General features: G+C 32.6%; 1 long non-coding RNA gene across 1 annotated transcript; it reads left to right on the plus strand.

Annotated features, from left to right (window-relative positions):
* Positions 1-10,046: 10,046 nt before the first annotated feature.
* Positions 10,047-12,306, plus strand: LOC127722330 (uncharacterized). Its single transcript, XR_007991704.1, has 4 exons — positions 10,047-10,136; positions 10,536-10,615; positions 11,455-11,566; positions 12,017-12,306. It is a non-coding gene; the product is annotated as an uncharacterized LOC127722330 (long non-coding RNA).
* The last annotated feature ends 11,961 nt before the right edge of the window (positions 12,307-24,267 follow it).

The following is a 24,267-nucleotide window of genomic DNA, read 5'->3' on the forward strand; positions in this document are numbered from 1 at the left end:
GGATCACATTTGTCATCTTTTAAATACCTTCCAGGAAAGCAGGTAATGTTGCGGTAGATATTCTGGAAAAAATTTAATTTCAAAATAAGAAATTAAAACAAAAAACCATTATGACAACCATAACACAAATGGTGCAATTTATTGTTTGACAGTGTAATACAAGAACAATCCCATGAGTTCACAAATCTGAATACTTTAAATTTCATTCTTCAATACATTAATGATAATAACATGTTTGACATATGCTCAAACACGAGTACTCAAAGAGAAAAATTGACCTGAGATGGAGTTGGTTATTATTTGTAGGTCCTTTTTTATTTTATACTTCTTCAAATGTTTCAGTTCTCATACATTCTTGGCTTTCAAAGATTCAGTTTAAAAGTTCCTGCTGAAGGTAAAAACAGAAAAAGGTCTTAAATTTATAAAGTGTTGTTTTCATTTTTTATTCCTCTTATTTGATGGTTTTGATTATAACAAGAAATTACTATAATGACATTTTTAAGTATCAATTTTTTCATAAGCTAAAATGTACCATCAAATCCATAATTACCATATTTTGAGCCGCCATATTTAATTGTTGAAATCTACGAAAGTTCGGTGAATCTAAAACAATCGAAAAAACAACAACACCTACCTCAGAAATGAAGTTTTAATGAGATATTATCCAGATCTAAATCGTACAAGTAATGAAATTACATTTGATTTGTCCTTTGTGTGACGTCAAGTTGTGCAGTGACGTCTTTGTGCCAAAATCTTTCATTAAGTTTCTAAGAAAATTATCTTATTTAATTTTGTTCATTTCTACAAGTTCATAGTTATGTAATATTTCTTTGTGTGATACATGTGAATAGAAAAAAAAATACCAAAACATTACTATAGCTGAAGAATGTCACTGTCAATTGGGATTCAACGCTCGCAAAATCCCATAATACTATCTTCGCTAAGTGTCGCCAGTAAACTCCTGGGATGTCTTTCGGAACAGCGCATCCTGGACCGAGACAATCACATTTGTAAGGTTCAAAGTCCTACCGGTGACCACATGTATTATTATCTGGCATAAATTCAATATCTATTCCTGGACAAAATTTCTTACGACAAGGGTGTTCATTGCACATATAACAAAATCCATTTTTATACGGCAGATGATTGACCACCTTTGGAAATACGCGACATCCAGTTGCTCTGTTTTCAGATATGATAGGACAGGAATCGGATATGCTACAATTGGTTACCATTTCTTTATCAAAATAGGGAGGGTTGCAAATGGAACAAAACATATTCTTAAAAAAATCATTATTATCATCGACCATCCTTAAATCCACATATGACAACTGTTCGTATTTTATTTCCAAGTCAAGCTCTTTCCATAATCAAGTAGTGTTACACTGATGAATACTGTTATCTACAGAGACATTTACCCTGTCATTATGACAGGGTATACGGTGTACCATAGGATTTGAAAGGCTAATTCTACAATTATTTATCAACGCTTTCCGTATTAATTCAGTTAAAGACAACGATTGGTAAAAATCAATATCCGTCTGTTTACAAATGATATGTATATCAAACATAGACTTAAAATTATCACTGTAAACAACTTCATCGACATCGTCAACATCCGTAACTTGATAGCAGATAAAGCAATGTACATTTTTGTATTGAATTTTCGTCAGTTTGTCTAAAACAGGGAGAAATGAATAGATATCATTTGCATTCCCTGCACACCTTTCTTTAAGTACTGCGGAATTAACATTTACAGAACAGCTTCCTACCATAGGATAAATGCGTTCTCCAGTTTTCCCATAATATCCAAAATTTATAACATTGCTGACACAAATAAATGGATTAAAAATAGACAAATCTAAGCAAAGTGGTAAATCTCCGTTGTAAAATGAGGACAACTCACAACTACATGCTTTCATTGTTGATTTGATTATATTAAGAGCATTGGGCTGCAGCAGCTTCTCATTGCATAATCCCGGAAGAAGAGGAGTATGTGCAAATGCTTTTAGCAAAACCTGTGTTAAGTTTAGCTTAAAACTCTTGTTTCCATTGGCAGTAGCAATGGTGTTGTTCATTTGTTCTTTCAAACATTGTTTAAAAAACGGAAGGCTATATTTTGTTATATTTGTTAATTTATAAAAGTATATGTTCCCTTTAACGAAAAATGTTACTCTAGCATCGGCATTTTGAAATGAGCTGTTGTTGGTGTTATCTCTATTGCATAAGAAACTATATACATTTATATTAGAATACTTCATGTCTGTTTGTCTAAAGAACTGACAAGCTTTCTGAAGTCCTTTGTCATAAGGAGTCCAAAAACCAGTTACGTTGCAATCCCGAAAGGATTCATTATTTATTCGATTAATAGGATTACAAATGTAGCAAAATATGTTTTGAAAAACTTTGTTTTTTAACATATATGTAGATTCGGACGCATACTGAATATCGGGATCAAATTTGTCCTACAAACCTGTCATATTACACTTGTTATAAGAAACTTCTTCATTTCTGTAACAGTTTCGTACATAATCGGAATCGCACTGGCTCTCCTTTGCTTGGTCTAAAACCTGTTAGTGGGTTGATAAGTTATAAAAATCAGAAAACTGGCAGCATGAAATGTTCAAATCCCATTGGTAATATGTGGTTTCGCCATGACAATATGCACAGTGTTTATCGAAGTATGTGATATATGTGCTGGTTGAGGTGCTGTTATACGTTTTAACATTGTACTGTTCGTTGTGCACAGTCTACTTTTGGTTTTATTGGACCCAAATGGACAACGTGTAACCATTGGATATACTTCAGTGAAGTTGTATTTGGTTGAATCGAGAATCAAGTATTCCACGCAGGTTTGTTCAGAAAGTTGGAAAAAAAACATCCAGACAACAGTTTTCATTCAGAATGCATGTCAAATTACATGAACATTCAGGACACAACTTTAGATATTTGTAAGAAGTGTCTGGTATGTGTGAGGAGTCCACACACTCATGGTAACAAATATATTCTGGACCACACACACGAAGATAATGTTCTATGATATTGCTGTAATTGTACATCAACGCCGGTGTAAAGACACAAAAGAACATTTCAATGAAACGCATCATGATAGCTGCTATAGATTTCCTGATAATTTCATAGAAAGAATGTCAATCCGGAATTTTCATTTGATAGAAATCCTCTTTTGTATTCTCAACTGTTGACAACAACTTTGTACAAAACAAAACAATTAAACATCTGGAAAGAGAAAACTCATTATGAGTTAATAGATGTAATTTTCACTGTACTTATCAATTAAGAGTTTCTTTTATTTGTCAAATGGATATATACGACAAAGCCAGTAGCAGATATCGTCTGTTCCAAAGACAGTCATATTGTTGCCAATCCTGATAACATGGAAAGAAAAAAATAAACACACTAATAATGACTCAGAAAATGTGTATACATGTATATTTCTGTGTCATTTGGTCTCTTGGCAATCATAGCTCATCTTCTTTTTATATAGCTACAAGTTCAAAGATTAACTTCATTTGTTTGTACTTTAATCCACTTTTTCGGGATTAGATTGACTAAGTTTCTATTGTTTCGAAGTGTTCGTAGTTTGTTGACAAGTAAATGTAACGAAATGCATGAAAACTCTTGCAATCTTTTCATTTTATGTTTCGAAAAGTCTAATTTACATAGATCCCTGATATTTTGAACATGAATATTGAGTTTTGACAATAAACCTCTGGCCTTTGTTAGTCTTGTATCATTTTTAATTTTAGTTTCTTGTGTATAATTTGGAGTTTAGTATGACGTCCATTATCACTGAACTAGTATATATATATTTGTTTATGGGCCAGCTGAAGGACGCCTCCGGGTGCGGGAGTTTCTCGCTGCATTGAAGACCCATTGATGGCCTTCGGTTGTTGTCTGCTCTATGGTCGGGTTGTTGTTTCTCAATTTTAATTGTTTTAATTAACAATATAAGGTGACATGAAGTAGTGTCTTCTTGTAGTTTGTTCTTATGTTGTACTGTTATACCACTGTCCCAGGTTGGGGAAAGGTTGGCGCCTTCAAACTAGTTAAACCCCGCTACATTCTGTATGTCCTTGTCCCAAGTCAGGATTCTGTAATTCAGTGCTTGTCGTTTGTTGCTGTATGTAATACAAAAATTTATGATAAAAGAGATGATTTTTCATTTCCTATCGTTAATTATCCATTTTTAGATGGTGACGTTCCCTTGTCACCATCTTATGGTGTTTATATATCTCAATTTGTACGATTCGCTCGTGTATGTAACAACGTATTAGATTTTAGCGAGAGAAATTTATGTATTACTGAAAAGTTATTACACCAGGGTTTTCAATATCATTAACTAGTCAAAACATTTACTAAATTTTATCATCGGTATAAGGACATCATTCGTAAATATAACTCAACATGCAGACATCTTATACGTTCGGGTATTTCACATCCAATCTTTTATGGTAATATTCTTTACAAAGCACAAAAATGTCAGTATTCACCTCAAAAGCTAACAAAACCTTCAAACAGACTTATTAAGAAGGGATATAGTTACGATACTGTTGTCAGGTCATTAAAGATTGCATAGTTTGGCTTTAATATTGATTCACTTATAGGGTCTTTGCATCGGAATTAAACACATTTATTCTTAAACCAGTTGTTGGCATGACACGGTTATATTCTTCTCATATATTTTCTGACGGTATAATACTTAACCCCTAACAGGAGGGATTGTGCCTGATATTCATATAATGAAGACATAATCTTTCAATCAGTTTTATTGAGGTCTGGAGCTGGCATGTCAGTAACTGTTAGTAGTCTGTTGTTATTTATGTATTATTGTCATTTTGTTTATTTTCTTTTGTTTCCTATTCTGACATCGGACTCGGACTTCTCTTATACTGAGTTTTACTGTGCGTACTGTTGTGCGTTTATTTTTTCTACATTGGCTAGAGGTATAGGGGGAGGGTTGAGATCTCAAAAAACATGTTTAACCCCGCCGCATTTTTGCGCCTGTCCCAAGTCAGGAGCCTCTGGCCTTTGTTAGTCTTGTATCATTTTTTATTTTAGTTTCCTGTGTATAATTTGGAGTTTAGTATGACGTCCATTATCACTGAACTAGTATACATATTTGTTTAGGGGCCAGCTGAAGGACGCCTCCGGGTGCGGGAGTTTCTCGCTGCATTGAAGACCTATTGGTGGCTTTCGGCTGTTGTCTGCTCTATGGTCGGGTTGTTGTCTCTTTGACACATTCCCCATTTCCATTCTCAATTTTAGTATTTGTTTTTCGGTCATTATTTTGTACGTAAATAAGCCCATTAGTTTTCTCGTATGAATTGTTTTACATTTGTCCTTTCGGGGCCTTTTATAGCTGACAATGAGAAATGGGCTTAAAAAGTCGTAAGGTGACTTATAGTTTTCTGTGTCCTTTTGGTCTTTTGTTGAGAGTTGTCTAATTGGCAATCATACCACATCCTTTTTTATATCAAAAACAAAGTCGATGAAATATAAACACGACAAGAACCTTAAATGTTTGCAGACATTGGGATGCAAAGCAAGTTGTTGGAAATAAATACTAAATAGGATAAATAAATCTCTACAATGAAGTACAATGCATCAAATAATGTTTGTGAACATATATGAATAAAACGATACTGTAAATTCATAAATTATTGCGTTCATTTATTATTTCGATATTTTAAGAATCGAATTAAATTAATTTAAATCTTCAATTGCTATTAGTATAATTTAGACATGTTACCGCATTGCAACGATTAAAACAAACCTGTTATCAGATGTAGTATTCCCTTTCATACACGTGTTATTATTTAAACAATTCTGCGTAATCTGAGCATTTATATGTGACCACACAATCATCATAAAGTACGTTAGACATAATCATTCATCTAATGACCGTTGTGAATATCAACATTGTAACCCCTCATGACTACAGTCGTTTTTAAAAGTTTTGAGAATTTCAAATGATTATATAAGAATGCAATACAATTCAGTATTATGCTATTTGATGAAAGTATGTGATTATCTCTGGGACACTTTCACCTTTGATTATTATTACAATCCCATTTACGAATATGTATAATTTATCACATTGCCGTTGTTTACCCAACTATAATTGATATAATGATTACAATATCGACAAATGACTTGTTTAACATGTTATTGTACTTGTTACTCTCTTTATTTTATTCACACACTAATAATAAACTCATCACAGGCTCGTTTATTATTATTTTGAAATTAAATATCTGTAGTTTACATCAAGCGATGTCCATTTCTCACTAGAGAACATGAAATTTGACCTGTCTTAGATGATTTCCAGCTGATCATGTCGTAACGTTGTTAGTGATGATATGCTTTCTATATAAAGATGAGAAGATGTGGTATGATTGCCAATGACACAAATATTCACTAGAGTTAAAATAAAGTGGTAATAAGCAATTAGAGACCGACGTACGACTTTCAGCAATAATAAAAACCAATACCATAAAGTGGGCTATAAAAGGCTCCGATAGGAAAATTGTTAAGCTTATCAAACGAATAACCAACATGTTCTCCAAGACTAAAGAATCAATAAGTACACATTCTACATATCTAGTATTAAGACGTCATAACCATTCAGAGAAACGTCTGACCTATGCAAAGTCAAAATATAAGTAAACAGTATTGGCAGAATGTAGCATCATGAGTTCTCATAACTGGACATTATAGCAATAATTATGCAGTTATATATGAATTTTTCAAAAACATAATCAATGTTCGTACCGATTAAAACAATATATATAAAGGTTTTACTACTGTGTTAAGTTCTTAAAATGTAAGATGAAGTTTATTCAAAGGATCAATAAGTAAACATGGGTCGTGTCTAAATTTACGGACTTTGTAAAGAACATCACGGTCAAATTAAGGATAGGATTAATACCCATGAAAGAATTAGATAAAGGTTATAATTAATTTGTGGTAACGAAATCCCGGCCTAATACAAAATCAGTTATGCATTAATTATTTTAGTTCTTTGAAATCTAAAACGCGATAATAGATACGGGTATGGCGATAAAGTTGTGAAATATACAACGTAAGAAGGACCAAAGGAAAATCACCCTCCAAGAAAAGGAGATTTACCCATCGGGAACGTCAAATCTTCTAATTCCTCATACATTTTACCGTATTTGACGCCTTTTTTACCGGTAGGACGGGTACGGGAAATCTGTGTCCCTTCAGTTCATAAATATCAAAAAATTGAAAGGCCTTTCCCTTTCTAGACGTCACTCAAAAATTCCTTCTGGAATTTTTCACTTCGTCAATAAACCTCTTTCATCATCAGTAAACGCATTTTGTCAATTTTCAAATGATGTATCAAAATGTTCGACCTAGGACATGTAGGGTTGTTCTGAAGAATTTGTAGATTCAAATTTGATGTTTGCCTCGTCATTTTATGAAAAGAAAAAATATACTTATTTTTGTTTTAAATACTTAGAAGTCTGTATATATAAAATGTGTAACGATTATATACAGATTATATTAGGAATATAAAATAGTTTACAGGAAAGTCTTCATGGTTTATGGTTTTAGATATATAGGGTGTTACTTTGTAGAACGTAGAACTGTTTTTCGTCAATGGTGTGTATAACTACCTTCGAGTTTAATTATGATTCTTCGGACACGTGTTTTTTCTTCTTTGTTGACAGCAATGTAATCTATTACATCGAACCCCAACGTGTTCATTACTGCATACTTTTTATACTATTCTGTTTCATAAACTTATTTACTAGTCCTTAAAAAGAAAAAAAACATGATAACAGTTTGTTGAATTATGTCCACTAATCACACGAGTATTTACCTTTTCACTCCTAACCAGGTGAAGAATTTAAATAAAATCATCAATAGTTAAATAGGTGTTTTTAACTACCAAACTATCTGCAGAACGAACTATTTAACTAAATTGGTATATAAGGCACGAGTATTTGCTGTAAGATGTTTATTACCTAATATTAAGAGAAGTGACGAGACCATTAGATTTTTCTTTATCGTAGTCAAATTGATTAAATAGATGTTTATGATTAAATTATTTAGGCTCAAATGCTGTTATAAATGACAGTCTGTTATCTGAAGCACCGTTTCGCCGTTCATATAAATAGATAAGATTATTTACATATATAGGCCGAGGACATACATATACGTTACATAAATCATTTGAACTCTATACATGAAGGTGGAAAATGTTGAGAATAATTCTACCAGGTAAATAACTACAATAAATGAAGTCTGAAGAATAGAAAAGGGAGAGAGAGAGAGATAAGAGAAAGTAAATTAAATGAAGTCTTTAGTATGAAAGAATAAAAAGGGAGAGAGAGATAAGAGAAAGTAAGTTACCTGACATTGCAACAGCTACCTTTTCTTTTTGTGTCTTTTTGTAACTGCAAGAAATTAGTTGACTGCCTAAGAGGTGTTACAGTACCGTTTGTTATACTTCAGTTTTTGTCATTTTGTAATAAAGAATCTCGATCCCTTCTAATATTTCAAACCATTAAGACGAATTTGAAAACTATTCATATCTAATAATTAGTTTTTGTGGAATGAAGGTCAGACTTATATTGAACATTTGTTATCGTGTTGTCATGTCGGAGCATGTTTTAGCTTACCATATTTATGGGTTTTGTTCTATTGAAAAGAAATAGTGAAAAAAAAGATAAGTATTTCAACCTGACTTTTCTACAGGTACCTTTGTTTGTTTTATGGTGTTTTTGTAATTTGCAAGAAATAAGCGTACTGTCTAAGACATGTAACAGTTATCTCAAAATTTTTATCATTTTGTAATAGACTATTTCAATTAGTTTGTATAGTTCAAATCCGGTCAGACGAAATTAAAAACTACCTTAAATCTATACCATGTGGAATCGAAGTCACACATATCTTGTATATTTGTTTATGTCCTGCCATCTTGAAGCCTTTTGTAGCTTACCGTATTGTATGGGTTTGCTCAGTGTTGAAGACTGTTTTGTTTATTACATGTATATCAAATGGCTGATTTGTGGATAGTTGTCTCTTTGGCATTTACCAAATCGTCTTATATTTATACTTTTCATATGCTGCTTTGTATATTTGGGTTGTTACCTCAATTTTTTGGAGCTCCCCTCGAAACCTGCGAGGGTACAGTGGTATCCATGAACGCTTTCTAACAGGATTACTGGAGATGTGACACTAACATATATACAACCCACCACCAAGGACAAATCCCCAACCCGACACTACGGGAGTGCTCGGACACTGGGAAGTCGGTTATTATGGCGGAGAAAGCCGAAATACTCGGCGCGAACTACCGGGCAACTCGGTGGAAACAGACAAACCAAAGAGATATATGAAGATTGATCTCTTGATCTCAACAGTCGGGGACCAATTCGACCAACCGAGGCCTTCAAAGTACCCATTCTAGTTTCAACTCCGGTATGGTTACCAGAGATGTGTGTGAAAGGGTTAATATCCCCCTTCAAAACGTTCTGAAACTTGCAGCGCCCCGAGTCGGGATTGAAGCCGGGGGCGTCAGCACTGTAGCCATAGGTCTCAACCACTAGATCACCAACAAACATATGGGTTGCAATGCAATTTATCTCAATATTTAGAACTGACGTATAGACATATAACTATTGAAAGTCCGACATCAAACCTAATTACAGTTTGCGAACAAGAAACGTATTTGTTTTGAATATCATGTGTTGGATTGTGTCTCATTCATTTATTTTCACGGTCTCCTAGTTCTATTTCTTAATAAAAAAATTAAAAACAAGTCGTTTTTCAATGTCATGCGTCCGAAGTACTTTTCTGGATTTACCTTCATCAGGAATGCTCAAAAACGAATATTCGAAAGCCGATAATTTAAAAGACATTCCTGAAAAATGGCCAAATCCATCTAAGGTCAACTCTACCTGAGGGAGTTGAAACCTTAGTTTTATATCTATAATTTAAAAATTTAAAAAGGAAAATTTTTGAAAAGTTTTTAAGAAACATAATAGCATAAGTAATTTAAATACAAATTGTAATGTTTTGTCTTATAGTTATAGCTTTAGCAGCTTTAGCAAAGAGAGAGCCATTGGCAGCTAGCCAAGGCATTCGTAAGTTTTAAATATATATTCTGATATTATCCTTGCATTAAATGTGATCGTTGACTTTTAAACAATACAATACTAGTATTTGATAAATACCAGAATTAAACAAACAATATATGTAATTAACAATATCAGTTTTTTTTTTGTTATATTTGTTATCAAACATTTAAAACAAACCAAGGCCAGAGATTTGCATATTTCTTCAATTACACATGATAATATATCACCAATAAATGTGTTTTCTGTACCTAGATTTTTGAAATTAGTATATATTTTAAAACAGAATCTAACATAACATGCCGTTGTTGTTCGAGTAATGCGCATTCTATGAAACAAAATTCATCTTCAATATAAAGTCGGTATGCATACTTTTGTCAATAATTTTTCATACACCAAATATTATAGATTGTCCAGCTGGATTTCAAAATGTCCATGGGTCGTGTTATTTGGTCAGCTTGACCCCTACAACGTGGAACGCAGCTAAGGTAAATATCTTGAAGAGTGAATAGTAAGGATCAAGTTGAATTTTAAAAAAGGAATTTGAATTAATGTACGCCTGGTTAAATAATCTACGTTTGATTTACATCTGGTGGTAAATATCCACCATACTCTGAAGGACAGCGATATACTTACAAATCTATCTGGAAAGTTTGCTAAATCATTTGACCGGGAAAAAGCTGAAAAATTTAAATGCCTCTGGGAAAAAAAAGGTATGTTTGATACGAACAGGTATTATATCATGTATTATGTCACATTCGGATCTCTAAAAGAAGAATTGTTATTACATGCACTGATCCTGAAAATCTCCAAATATTGGTAATTAGATTTACCAATCCGTTTCATATACATGCCCTAACATCAGATATGGTTTATCAACGGATTTTATATTGAGTAACACGACGGAACCACTAGTGAAGAAGGATCTGGCGATTCTGAGTTTACAGTTTTTGATTGGGATAGTGTTGCTTAATCTTGAAGTCAGTAGAGATGTTTGTTGATAGTTGTAGGCAATATATTTTTCTGTCGCCGAAATAGATAAGTGCAGAAGACGCAGAGTGGTAGAAAGTTTCAAACGGATTCTTTAAATAGGAACAACAACGGTTCTTTAATTATTGAAGAATTGGCTAATGTAATCGGTTTTATTTTACATTCCGACCGGTACCTAAATAAAAATAATTTCGAATACAGTAATGCCCAATAATTGTTAAATATCTCGGGCATAATCGTTATTATGGACAGACTGAAATATACGGATTAAATGCCAACCATGATTTAGGTGGGCGTGTCATATTTCCAATTTTTTAAAATTTTAATTTGATTTCAGGTAATTTGCCAAAGTCACAATGCACATTTAGCTGATTTCTCTTCTCGTTATGAAATAGTACCTGTCATGCTAGATGCAGTGATTCCGAAGTCATCAAGTTTTAAATATAGGGGTATGTGTACACTAAACTGTTTCTATTTCGTTTCATTTTATATTAAATTTCTTATTGTCAAATCCATGCTGTCTATTTAATGTATTATTAATTATGTTTTAATTGGTTTTATTACAATTACAATAACTATTATCCCTGTCACTGCCTTAAATGTGATCGTATTCAAATGTAAAATATGCATCACACATACGTTATTGTTTAAAGAGTATCTACCCTCAAGCCACTTTTTGCTTGCCTGTTAATATATGAAACAAAAATATTATTAGTTAATGTTTCCAGTCGTAACTATAAAAAATCTATTTTAATTCAAGTCAGCATCATTAAATTTGACATTATTTGTCACCAAAATGGAATTTTTGTATGAATTTTCAAATGATTATAGACAGAAAAAATAACATAGAAGAGATGCAGCCAAAATTATCAAAATCTTGTATTTTTCTTTTGTTGTAGATCCGAAAGTTTGGATTGATGCCATCTATTCGCCAAGCCAAAAACACTGGATTTGGTCTCACGACTCATCGTTAGTTAATTACCGTTATTTTACCCAATTGGCACATAGTCCTGGAACAACAGAAAGATGTGTTTTTGCTATTGTTAATACTGGCATTAATCCTTGGGCTCACGAATTTGATGTTGATTGCGATAAAAGTTACCTTCCGCTATGTGAAGCGAGACCAATCTAATCATGGCTTTTCAACATTCTTATAGCAAAATTTTGTTTATTAAATTGTCGAATTTTATATACCATCTTTACTAAATGGTAATCACAAACTTATATGCATATGCAAATATGCAGCTCTGCAATTATTGTAATGTTAATAAACTAGACGCTCTAGAGAGCCTGTGTTGCTCACCTTGGACTATGTGCATATTCAACAAATGACACTCTCCAACATTGTAGACTATAATTCACAACAAAATCTCTGTTTTGTTGATCTTGGATTGCTGATCATTGAGTCTGTTTAGTTTCTCTCTATCTTCTTTAGTTTTTTTTTATCAAAACACAATTGAAAATAAAAAAAAATTCCTTATTCAAGGTGCTAGGTGATCACTCCTCATAAGATTTCTGATTTTTGTTTATTGGTGTTTTAACGCTTTTTTTAAGCACCGCTTTTGGGCTATTTCGTGGCGGCCAGTTTTTATTGGTGGAGGAAGCCGGAGTGCCCGGAGAAAACCACCGACCTTCGATAGGAAAACTGACAATCCTAGTCAATGAAGATTGAAGTCGAGTGCACCCGCACGAGCGGGGTTCCAACTCACAACCTCAGAGTTGACTGGCTAGTGATTACAGTAGTAACTACTTAGACCACTCGGCCACCGAGGCCCCCTCCTCATAAGAGTGACAGCCTACTAACTATATCAGTGAAATGTGACTTGTTAGTAGATATTGCCTTGCTGATTATTTTTTTGATTTCATATGTCTATTTATCTATGATAATTTGTATTATGTAAGGCACCCCCTCCTCTCCCCTCCCCTCCAAAATTAAAAAAAAAACTCGCTTTGAAAGGGCATGTGCAATAATTCCAAGTTAAGGAGACGTCAAAAGATTTTCTATATATTGTCTTAATTGTAGATCTTATCTTGCTGATCATTTTTGCTAATTCAAGTTTCTATCTATCTATTAAAAATTTTAAGATATAAGGTAAAAATGCAAGCAATTGGTAAAACTCCCTATCAAAGGGCGATAACTCTAATAGGGAGTCGGCTTACGATTTCGACAATGTAAATTTATTTGCAGAACTTTGTCTTGCTGATCATTATTGCAGCAAAAGGTATTATTGTTTTCAAGATAATAGGCAAAAATGAAAAAAAAAAATGGCAAAATTTGTCATTTAACATCAATAACTCCTATCAGAAGTCGTTTGAGGTATATAGACAATTGGTAAAGCTCAACATTCGGAACATTTTTGCCCCGTCAAATTCTCTCTGTTCATAACGGTTTTCAATATAATAGACAAAACTTTAATTTTAACTCTATGTCCTTTTTTTAGGCATAACGGCCATGTTGGTTGACTGGCAGGGTCATCGGACACATGTTTTTTAACTAAAATACCCCAATAATGATTATGGCCAAGTTTGTTTAAATACGGGCCAGTAGTTTCAGCGGGGAAGATTTTTGAAAAAGTTAACGAACGAAGACGACGGACGACAAGTGATGAGAAAAGCTCACTTGGCCCATTGGGCCAGGTGAGCTTAAAAAAATGAAACGTTGTTTTTATGTGGTCATGCAACCTTAAAATCAACTTATCAATTTTATGCATAGCTTGGAAAATCAAAACCGTACAAAATAGACTTAACTCTGCTTACCTGATATAAAGCAGTCACCAAATGTTAATCTTTTCTATCGGTAATGCAACTTGTGCCATCAATTGTCAGGAGATTTTATTTTTTCATTTTCACAATCCAATTATAAGAACTCACTTGCATATGGGCACCGAACCTGGACACTTTTCTCATCATCACCATATAATCAGGACTTATTCGTTTTGAAAATTTGCACGAGTAATCAAATAACGATTAGATTGTTATATACAGTCAATATAATGGTTATTATATTGCCGTGCTGATACAATGTAAACAAACCAACCAGCACAGAATCAGGACAAAATCACCATTTTATAACATTCTACCACAGCATAACATAAGTCACCATTATCATATTAATTCTTTCAACGAGAAAAGAACGAATATATAAAACAGTTAAAATATTAAGCATAGTTACTAAAAAACTATTTTTAAATGCATCTGTGTTTGTTCTGCTTAACGATAAATTTTATAAATCAAATGATTGAACTAACTAATCATTACTGGATCTAATGCTTACATTACAGTTGTCTTTTTAGATCTTGATTCTGCAATTGTTCCATGGATATCTTTTAGCATAATTAGTAACAGTCCTTTTTCTTTTCTGATTCTGATTCACTTAGATGAATCGTTTGATTCTGGATAGTACCATGATCATTTGGTTCAACATGACGTTAACTTCAGTTGCATCTTCATTGACAGTTTCGATTTTAATATTTTTACTAGCATATTTTCGAACTGGAACTAATATGTTATAAATTGGTTATACGTCGATTGAATTTTATACTATCATATGTTTAACCTCGCCACCTTATGTATTAGTTACCACACTATGTATTGAACTGTCCTTCGTCAGACGCCTGTAATTCGGTAGTTGTGTCTGAATATCACATTTGGATTTCGTTAATTGTTATGTAAATAAATCAGGGCATTAGTTTTCTCGTTTGAATTATTGAAGATTTGTCATTTCGAAGCCGTTTATAGCTTGCTATGGATTATGGGTTTTGCTAATTGCTGAATACCCTACAGTTACCATCAGTTACTAACCGTGAGTATTCCCAATGAAAGAAAAAACATAAAATCGCTTTGAACGTATAAGTTTTAAATTGTGAAGTTTTCATTTTCCATGGACATTTGGTTCATATATATTAACAGGTTTTTGTCACTTATTTAAGAGTATTTTCGTAAGGTTAAATGGTCGTGTTCCTATTCCTAATAATGAAAGAGACATAATGAGTTTCCATTTGCATACCAGTCACTTGTCGGTAAAAGTTTTTTTTTTTGGAATATAGTTAAATACATATACACGCATATCTTAATAATTCGGAAATTATATATTTTACTATATATAAACAAGAATGTCTCCATAGTACACGGATGCCCCACTTGCACTATCATTTTCTATGTACAGTAAACCGTGAAATGGGGGTCAAAACTCTAATTTGGCATTAAAATTAGAAAGATCATATCATAGGAAACATGTGTACTAAGTTTCAAGTTGATTGGAGTTCAACTTCATCAAAAACTACCTTGACCAAAAACTTTAACATGAAAATCTTTAACATGAAAAACTTTAACCTGAAGCGGGACAGACCGACAAACGGACGAACGCACGAACGCACGAACGGACGCACAGACCGAAAAACATAATGCACATAAATGGGGAATAAAAATCGGAGTAAGAAAGTGTAATTTTGATTTCTTCCATGAAAAGACGTCGTTGCAGCTTCCAACTATTGCTTTTGGTTCTAACAGCATGGGCGGTGCTTAATGTGGTTTAGATTATGAATTATCGTAACCTATAATTCTCTAATATTTATAAATGTCGCAACAGGAAAGTCAACGTACTTCTGTATGTTTACCCAAAACAAGAAGTTGAATACCACAAGATCTGAATGTTAGCCTTTGAAATACAGGAATGTTTCTTTATATTTTTATGTCATTATTATATGCAAATTCTGTTTGTAAAAAAATAGTAATTAAATGATAAAATTTAGTTTTTCTTTATAACTGGATATTTTTTGGTATACGCTAATGAAGACATCTCAGTTAAAAATGTTGGTTAAAGTATTGCAGAAGTATTTTTCAGGTGATCAGTCTAGCAGAGTTGAAGAGATGTTTAAATAACACTATTGTATCTAAAAGCATGGGTTTGCTTCATATATAAGAATAAACTCTTCAATATACCTGATTCCCACATTTACATCTAACGAAAATATCAGAATAACAAAACTAATATAAGGTATATTTGATGATTTTGAATCTGTCGTCATTTAATATTCAGAGTTACCCCGCCAGTTTATGATAGTTGCCAATATGTTTAAATTCAATCATATAACTTATCATAAGTATTTTAAGTGAATTGTGTAAGTTTTAAGAGTTCGGTGCTTATTCACGTTTTTCTTAGTTGTCTGAAGGCCCTATAGAAAATAAGAGGTTGTATTATTGCCAATGAGACAACTATCCACAAGAGTTCAAATGACGTGGATATTATCAATAAAAGGTCACCGTACAGTCTTCACCAATTAGAAAAACTTATTCCCTCAGCTATAAAATGCCCCGACATTAAAAGTGTGAAACAATTAAAACGACAAAACTCATGACTAATATAAGGCACATTAAGAATGTGGCGATGATAAACATGTTTGTGAGCATTCAACCCTCAACCCTCAACAACACAACATACAAACAAATCATAATAATCAGTCACAAATTGCTTGTTGACTCAATGCATCGGTACAAAGCAAATAAACAAAACTCGATTAAAATAAAACTATAAAAACAAAGCAGCGATATGATAGTACTCACAATTACTGAAAACTTGTTCAAAGTCAATTACAATTCATAAATAAATCATGTTCTCCCAGACTAATCTATCAATCAGTACACCTTTTGCACTGTCAAATTATAAGAAAACAGTATCGACAGGATGTAGGATTATGAATTATCATAACTTCACATATATCGAAATATATATTTAGATATGTTTTAATTTTTTCAAAAATAAAATCAGTGATCGAAGAAATAAAAATTGATAACCTTTTAAATAAGTTTATTAAAAAGGATCAATAAGTTCACATGGCTAGTATCTAATTTTACGGGCTCTATAAACAATATTACCGTAAAATTAGGATGTGATATCCAATTTTTAATTATAATTGGACATGTGCAGCCAAATTTCCTAATTAAATCTTTGTATCTATGAAATAATTAGTAAAATTAATTTGTGGTGACGGAATTTCGAATTTCATACGTTCATTGAAATCTAAAACGCGACTACAAACACGGTCAAAGCGAAAAAATTTGAAATATACACATCGTAAGAAGGGACAAAAAGCAATTTAGGGTAAAAAAAAAACGGGAAAAATATGGAACGAAAAATCGCCTCGTTGTCGTAAATGAAAAACAAATATTTCAGACAACAACCAAAGACAAAAACTGTTTATAAGCAGGCACGTACAGAATGAGTCGGGGTTGAACATATTTGTTAGCGCTCAACCAGCCGATAAGCTTAGACAATGGTGTAAAAACATAACATTAGACCATACTGTAGTTGGAAAGGGCTTGACTCATCAGATCGGCACAAAGCATAACAAAACACTGAAGAAATAGACAAACCAAACCTACGAATTATCGATTTAAGGCTACTCGCAGCTAATGATAGCTAGTTCATAACCAATTTGAATAAATAAACGATATTTTGTCGACTTATATATATATCAGTCATTGCAATTTGAACAGATTTTTTGTAAGTTTGTCACAAATAGTCTGAAAAAACATTAGGCAATTAAGCCTGTTAACAATTGTCTGCGAAAGGAGTTGACATCTTTTTTACAGTGTCTGTATGTTTTACTGCAAATGTTTGAAATATAAAGATTCCAACATTTGTTCATTCAGCACCTGGAAAGAAAGGGTAAGCACGGTTAACTTCAAAATGCAAAACAAGTTATTCATAACATGGTTCGGAATATAATAATGATACAAAAAAAAGTAAAAAAAATAAAAATGTTAATCTTATTGTTCAAACGTACACTCACAGATCAGTACCAGGTCACAATTGGTCACACAAAATAAAAGGACAACAATTTTGCACTATTACAAAAAGCTCATATTGTTTTTCTCCTAAACATATACAAAATCAGAAATGCATGTATGGCAACAGATTCTCAGCTACCTATGCCTGTTGATTAGAAAGAGCACTGTCTGACTTACCATTTGTTTTAATTTGACATTGAAAAATTAATTAATAGTATTATTTTTAGGATATACAGACTAGAGTAAACGGCTCAGTAGATTTGTACCGAGCGTGGAAAGAATATAAAGTATGATTTACATCACCTTATGGAGAATATTGGCTTGGTAAGAGAAGGCATGCGTTATTTCATAACAATATGAATACAATCTAAAATCCCTTATAGGTATAAAACAGATTTTTTTTTAAATGACAAAAATACCTAATGTTATTCGTAAAATAGAATATGTTTTCTTGTTTTCATTGCAGTTCCAGCTGAAGTAAGAGTTTTATTTATCATCCACTCCTTTGGTTAATGTCATCCGAAAAGATCATCATTAGTGGTTATTTTAGCTAATGCGGCGGTCTTAATGTTTGGGTCGTTTAAAAACCACGTATTTAATGTAGAGGGGTCTTTCTTGAATTGCATCGAAATAAGGGATGATTAAGAACTTAACTTTTTTTTTAACGTCTGGTATTTGTATGTATGTTAACGTTATCATCTTTTGTATGAATTGTTTTAATGAAAATAGTGATCTGAATGAAATAATGTGCATGCATCAAATAGTTTCTATCAACGAAACTAAATTTTCATCCTAATTTCCGACCCAAAAATAGTAAAAATATAAGGTGAATGATTGAAATATTTGCCATATATTGATAAAATACACAGTTCCTATTGTCCTTTATGTATAGTGCTTTCTATTATTTATGTGCGTTACTGTTTAATTTTACTAATTATTATTTATGTGCGTTACTGTTTAATTTTACTAATTTTAGGTAATGATAACATCCACTTTATTTCTACAAACGGCCATCATGAACTAAGCATATACATGGAGAAACCTGATGGTACGCACAGATGGGGCAATTATTCTGTGTTTAGCGTTGCAAATGAAATGTCAAAGTATCGTCTTACAGTCACAGGATACACCGGAGATGCTAGTGGTAAATGTGTTTGATTACTCACAATTTCCATTTGTTTTAAGTGTATGCTTTTGTCATCAATTGTCGTTCATCGTTGTCAATTTTTTTCAAAATATTTTCCTCTGAAAACTTCAAACTATCTGATAAACACTTGACAACAGTCACTTTCACACCTTTAACGGTTATACCCAGAGACTTGTACGCAGTCGGTTGAATATCCTTAAAATGGTGTTATCAGTATGCCAAATACTTAAAGCAGTTAATAAAGGTTAAACAAATGTCTGTTCATTTCAATATCTTATTGTTGGATGGTTATGAGGTTTAAAACGCGCTGTTAATAACCATAACATAAAATTCAACAAGACTTGGAATAATTGTTTTCGTGATGCCATAGCCGTAAAATATGCCAGTACTAACTTTTCTATTTCTTTCTAATTAATGTGCATATATCGATAAAACCCTTTGATTATGTATTTTTAGTTAATAAGAAACCTTTAGATGGTACGTCATAAACCGCAAATTTCCAATTAAAACAAATCTTAATGTTAAAAGTTGATTATTGAACCAACTGGACATTAAAAATGAAAACAATACTTTATGAATTGTAATGCCTCCGAAGCGCTTTCCCGAAATTTCCTATACCATGAACGGAACGCTCGAATTTCTGGCAGTCATGATGTATAAGTAAAGGCAACAGTAGTCCGCCGGTTTTCAAAAGTCATCAATCGATAGAGAGAAAACAGATCCGGGTTACAAACTATAACCGAGGGAAACACATCAACTATGAGAGGAAAACAAAGGAACAACCGTAACATATATATATAGCACAGTAAAGGAAAATGAAGAACATGATGTTTTAGTACATGTCACAAAATCACAACGCGTATAAGAAAGGAAAATAAACTTGGGGTCAGCTGGTTGGGGTCAATTTTGGATTGTATGATTTTTTTCCTGTTTCGCTTCATGTACTATCTTGAAAGGTATAGCAGACAAAGATGTTTGTAAACAGCTAAAACAGCTATATCGATCAACGAGACAGGATCTGTCAAGCTATAACACAACTAAAATTGTTTATCGACTACTTATTGGAATTATTATCCATTAGTTTAGGTGTGGCTATCATTTTGGAACCTTAAATAGATATGTTAAACTATATGTAAACAGATTGTAACATGATAATTGGTCTTGATATTCCTTTTGGTTATAGGTAAGTTATCAGGACGTTTTGGTTCATCTAGTATATGCATGCATGCATTTGATTTGTTTGTTATTTTAGGTTTGATTTCCTCAGTTAATAACAGGTATTCTTGTACGATCAACGCTGATTTTGTTGTGCATACACACATATGTTTTTCTTAGCAATATTCCACAGCACAGTATGTTGTGTTTAATCTTTTCACACTTGATTGATTGTTGGTGTTTTAACGCCACTTTTAAACGCCACTTTTGGGCTATTTCGTGGCGGCCAGTTTTTATTGGTGGAGGAAGCCGGAGTACCCGGAGAAAAGCACCGACCGTCGATAGGAAAACTGACAATCCTAATCAATTAAGATTGGAATCGAATGCACCCGCACGAGCGGGGTTCGAACTCACAACCCCTGTGTTGACTGGCTAGTGATTTCAGTAGTGGAGCTACATAGACCACTTGGCCACCGAGTCCCCCTTTTAACACTTGAACATATCGAATTGAGGTGACACTCAGTGCATACGTTTTGCATATGTGCATTTCGCATAAAATAATATTGTGCAGAAAATTATGGTGGAAATTCAAAAGTAAAAAAGAAGAGGTGTAATAGCAACAGATATGACTCATTAAATATTAAAGAAGAATGTTTTACGTTTCTATGTAATGTTGGTGTTTTTTTTTTGTGTGTTACAGTTCAGTGTTTCTGTTGTTCCCTTGTTTTCCTCTTATACACTTAGTTGATGTGGTTCCCTCAGTTTTAGTTTGTTAACCAGATTTGTTTTGGCTTAATCAACGTATGACTATTGAACAGCGATGTTCTACTGTTGCCTTTATTTAATCCATTTAAAGTCATATATATTTATGTTGTATATACGCATGAATAACAAGATCTGTTCTGACAACTTCAGTTAATATAATTCAGTTGTTACGTCACCATTACTTCATTAAGATGTAAGAATCAAATGCAAATATTTAGAGATACAAATCAAAATATAAATACTAATACCTGACAGACAGCATATGTCTTTTAACATCTAAAAGATGATAGTGATATATGTATACTTTGATTTTCATGTTAAAGTGATAAAATATTCTTTCGACAATAATATTGGAATTGGTTTGTAAAATCAAGATTACCTTAAAGGGATATGATATTTTAACTGAAGTTTGAAATGTTGTAAAACGGATCCCTAAAGTTTCGTTGAGCGACATTGTCATTTTGCACATTTTTATATGTGTTATATAGTAAGTCACAAGGGGGTATACTGGAACATGTTGACACATGAAAAATAGTATGTGTTTCCTTAAACATGTTAAACGAATTACTGCTTGCACATTGCACATATTTGTTCGATTCCAGTAATTTTAAGTTGATAATAGTATAATCGGTAATTTGAACTTGAAAATCATTTTGTAGATGCATTGAACACACATTATTATCATAAAGCAAATGGACAAGTCTTTAAAACAATGGACAGAGATAGTGATGCATATTCAAATGGAAACTGTGCAATCGACTACACTAGCGTTTGGTGGCACAATAGCTGTTTTGACGTAGAATTAAATAGACCTTATAGTGTTCGTACCGAAAATATGCTTTGGAGGGGCTTTGGAGAAGATATATCAAAAAGTATAATAATGATTCGAAGAACTTAGTACCGAACCATGCTTGAAAGCAGCTTCCCTTTACATGTACCCTAATAAAAAACCATTCGCTAGATCGTAATTTATTATAAATTGTGCAATACAATCGGACTTTCTGTTTATCATATATTAGTAACGTAAAATATATCAACTATATTTATTTTTTTCATATCTTGCTGAATATAATATTTTATTTTGAAAAGTACATGACTATATTTATATCAGAACGTGTGTTGATGTCAAGTTCATGTCAGTTGTTAAAGCAACACTGCAAAATATATATTTATAGACGATAAACATTTGATATAGACTCTTTTTTATATCATTTGCTTCCAGAAAACATCCATCAGAAGAGATCGACAGTTGTATCGGGCTCATCTGTTCTTCATGAATTAATGGGTATTATCCCCATTCATGGGTGTTAAACCCTACCATTTATGTTTCTAAAATTTCATAAAAAGATAAAAAGTGTTTACTCATGTTAAGTACAAAGTTATATTCTGTTATATACCTACATGGAGTTGTTTTCTTACAGAACGACAGGTCATTCTCTTGACGAATCGACCCGGACGAATCCAAGTTTCAATGAAAATTGCCTAAAGGCATAAAATAATTACCTGTATAAGGTCATTATATTCCTGATTAAAATGCAAACTTTAATTTACTTAAACATTTAATTCGTTTGATAGCTATCGCGTGTTGTTGCCAATTGAGGGTTTACTTTTTAATTTTTCATATTTCGCAGGTTTCAGGCAGAAACAATCCTTTCCTCCGTTTACTTGACTGAAATACCAAAATTCGTCGTCGACGCACATTTTAACTTTCGAAACAAATAATGTGCAGTTTTGTTAATTCATCGCGTCAATAAAGTAACAGTATATGAGATGAATTTAATAATGCAAAACTTTTCATAACACTTTAAAACAAGCCAGATTCCTGTGTAGGATTTTGAAAACTTATTTATTCACAATGTATTGGAAATCATACTTTGTCCTATGGATATTCGTTATTCGTGTTACATGTACATGTATCACGATTTCGTGCTCTCTTAATGTCAGTTCTTTTTTTACATCTTTATATAACTCTTACTCTACCTAATGATCAAATGACCTAATTTTCTTATTTTCTATAGAATAACACCCACGTACTTAAAATTGGGGAGGATAAATGTATTTAATTCTGATTCTGAGTTTTATATAAAATAAAGTTGTATAGCCAGACAAAAGAGAGAAAACAATTACTATGAATTGTTCGTTTAAAAAATTGTTAAAAATAATCTGCATTTCCGCGATAAAAAACATAGCAGCGCTCTTTCATAAACAAAGTTGATACACTAAATTACTTAAAAGTGACTTGTATTTTTCATACATCTTAACAAATTCATTCGTGTCTCGCTTCATGCAGTTACAGTAATATATATTTCTATTGAACCTGGACAATGATTTCTAAAGGTGATATATCTAGATTAGTCAGTGAGTTTTATTACACATAATAATGAGCCGTAGGGCGTATAAAAACCTGGATACATCAGAAAAGAATATTCCACTTTAGTGCGGTCGGTAAAATAGGATAGAAATACTGCAAATCTTGTAGAAAATAATATGTGTTGGTACACCTCGTGGTGTCAGGATTGCCTAAAGAAAAACCTCCCTACGATCGGTCTTTTATTTTATTAATCTTGACACCCCTCGGTGTGTTATACTTCAAGAAAAACCTTAAAACATGCATTATCTATAACATAATCGAAACAACAAAATGTTTTTTTCGTGTATCGACTTATGTAAGAGATAGTCTGTACACTGTTGCTCATGACTCCACAAACTCAAATAATGATTTCTTAATGGAGGAACGCATTATTGTACATAGACATGGTCATCTGGAAGAAGATATTCCATATAAGTTACCAAAAGCAGTCCAAAATCTTTCCCTGCTTTTTTCTCGTATTAATTGTTTTGCATTTGTCTTTTCGGGGCCTTTTATAGTTGAATATGCGGTATGTACTTTGCTCATTGTTGAAGGCCGTACAGTGACTTATAGTTGTTAATTTCTGTGTCATTTGGTCTCTTGTTGAGAGTTGTCTCATTGGCAATCAAACCACATCTTCTTTCTTATATTTGATTTCAAGTTTACTATAAAGAACCTTTGGTGAAATATCTTATTTGTAAACAACATCTCCGTTTGAAAGAAATTATGATACAAACGGAACCATGGATACCAATTGATCTAAGAGAAATATACCCCAAATGCACAGGCTTCTTTAATAAAACTACTTTGAAATGAAAAAGATTGTGCTGAGATAAAGTTTACAATTCTTGCCGACATAGTTAATGACGATGGATTTTTTTAATATACTGGTTAATTTTTTTCAATTTAAATTTAGTAACGTATAATACAATTCGATTCAGTAC

The sequence above is a fragment of the Mytilus californianus genome, unplaced genomic scaffold, assembly GCF_021869535.1.
Source record: "Mytilus californianus isolate M0D057914Y unplaced genomic scaffold, xbMytCali1.0.p SCAF_12, whole genome shotgun sequence".
In the NCBI taxonomy this organism is placed as follows: Eukaryota; Metazoa; Mollusca; class Bivalvia; order Mytilida; family Mytilidae; genus Mytilus; species Mytilus californianus.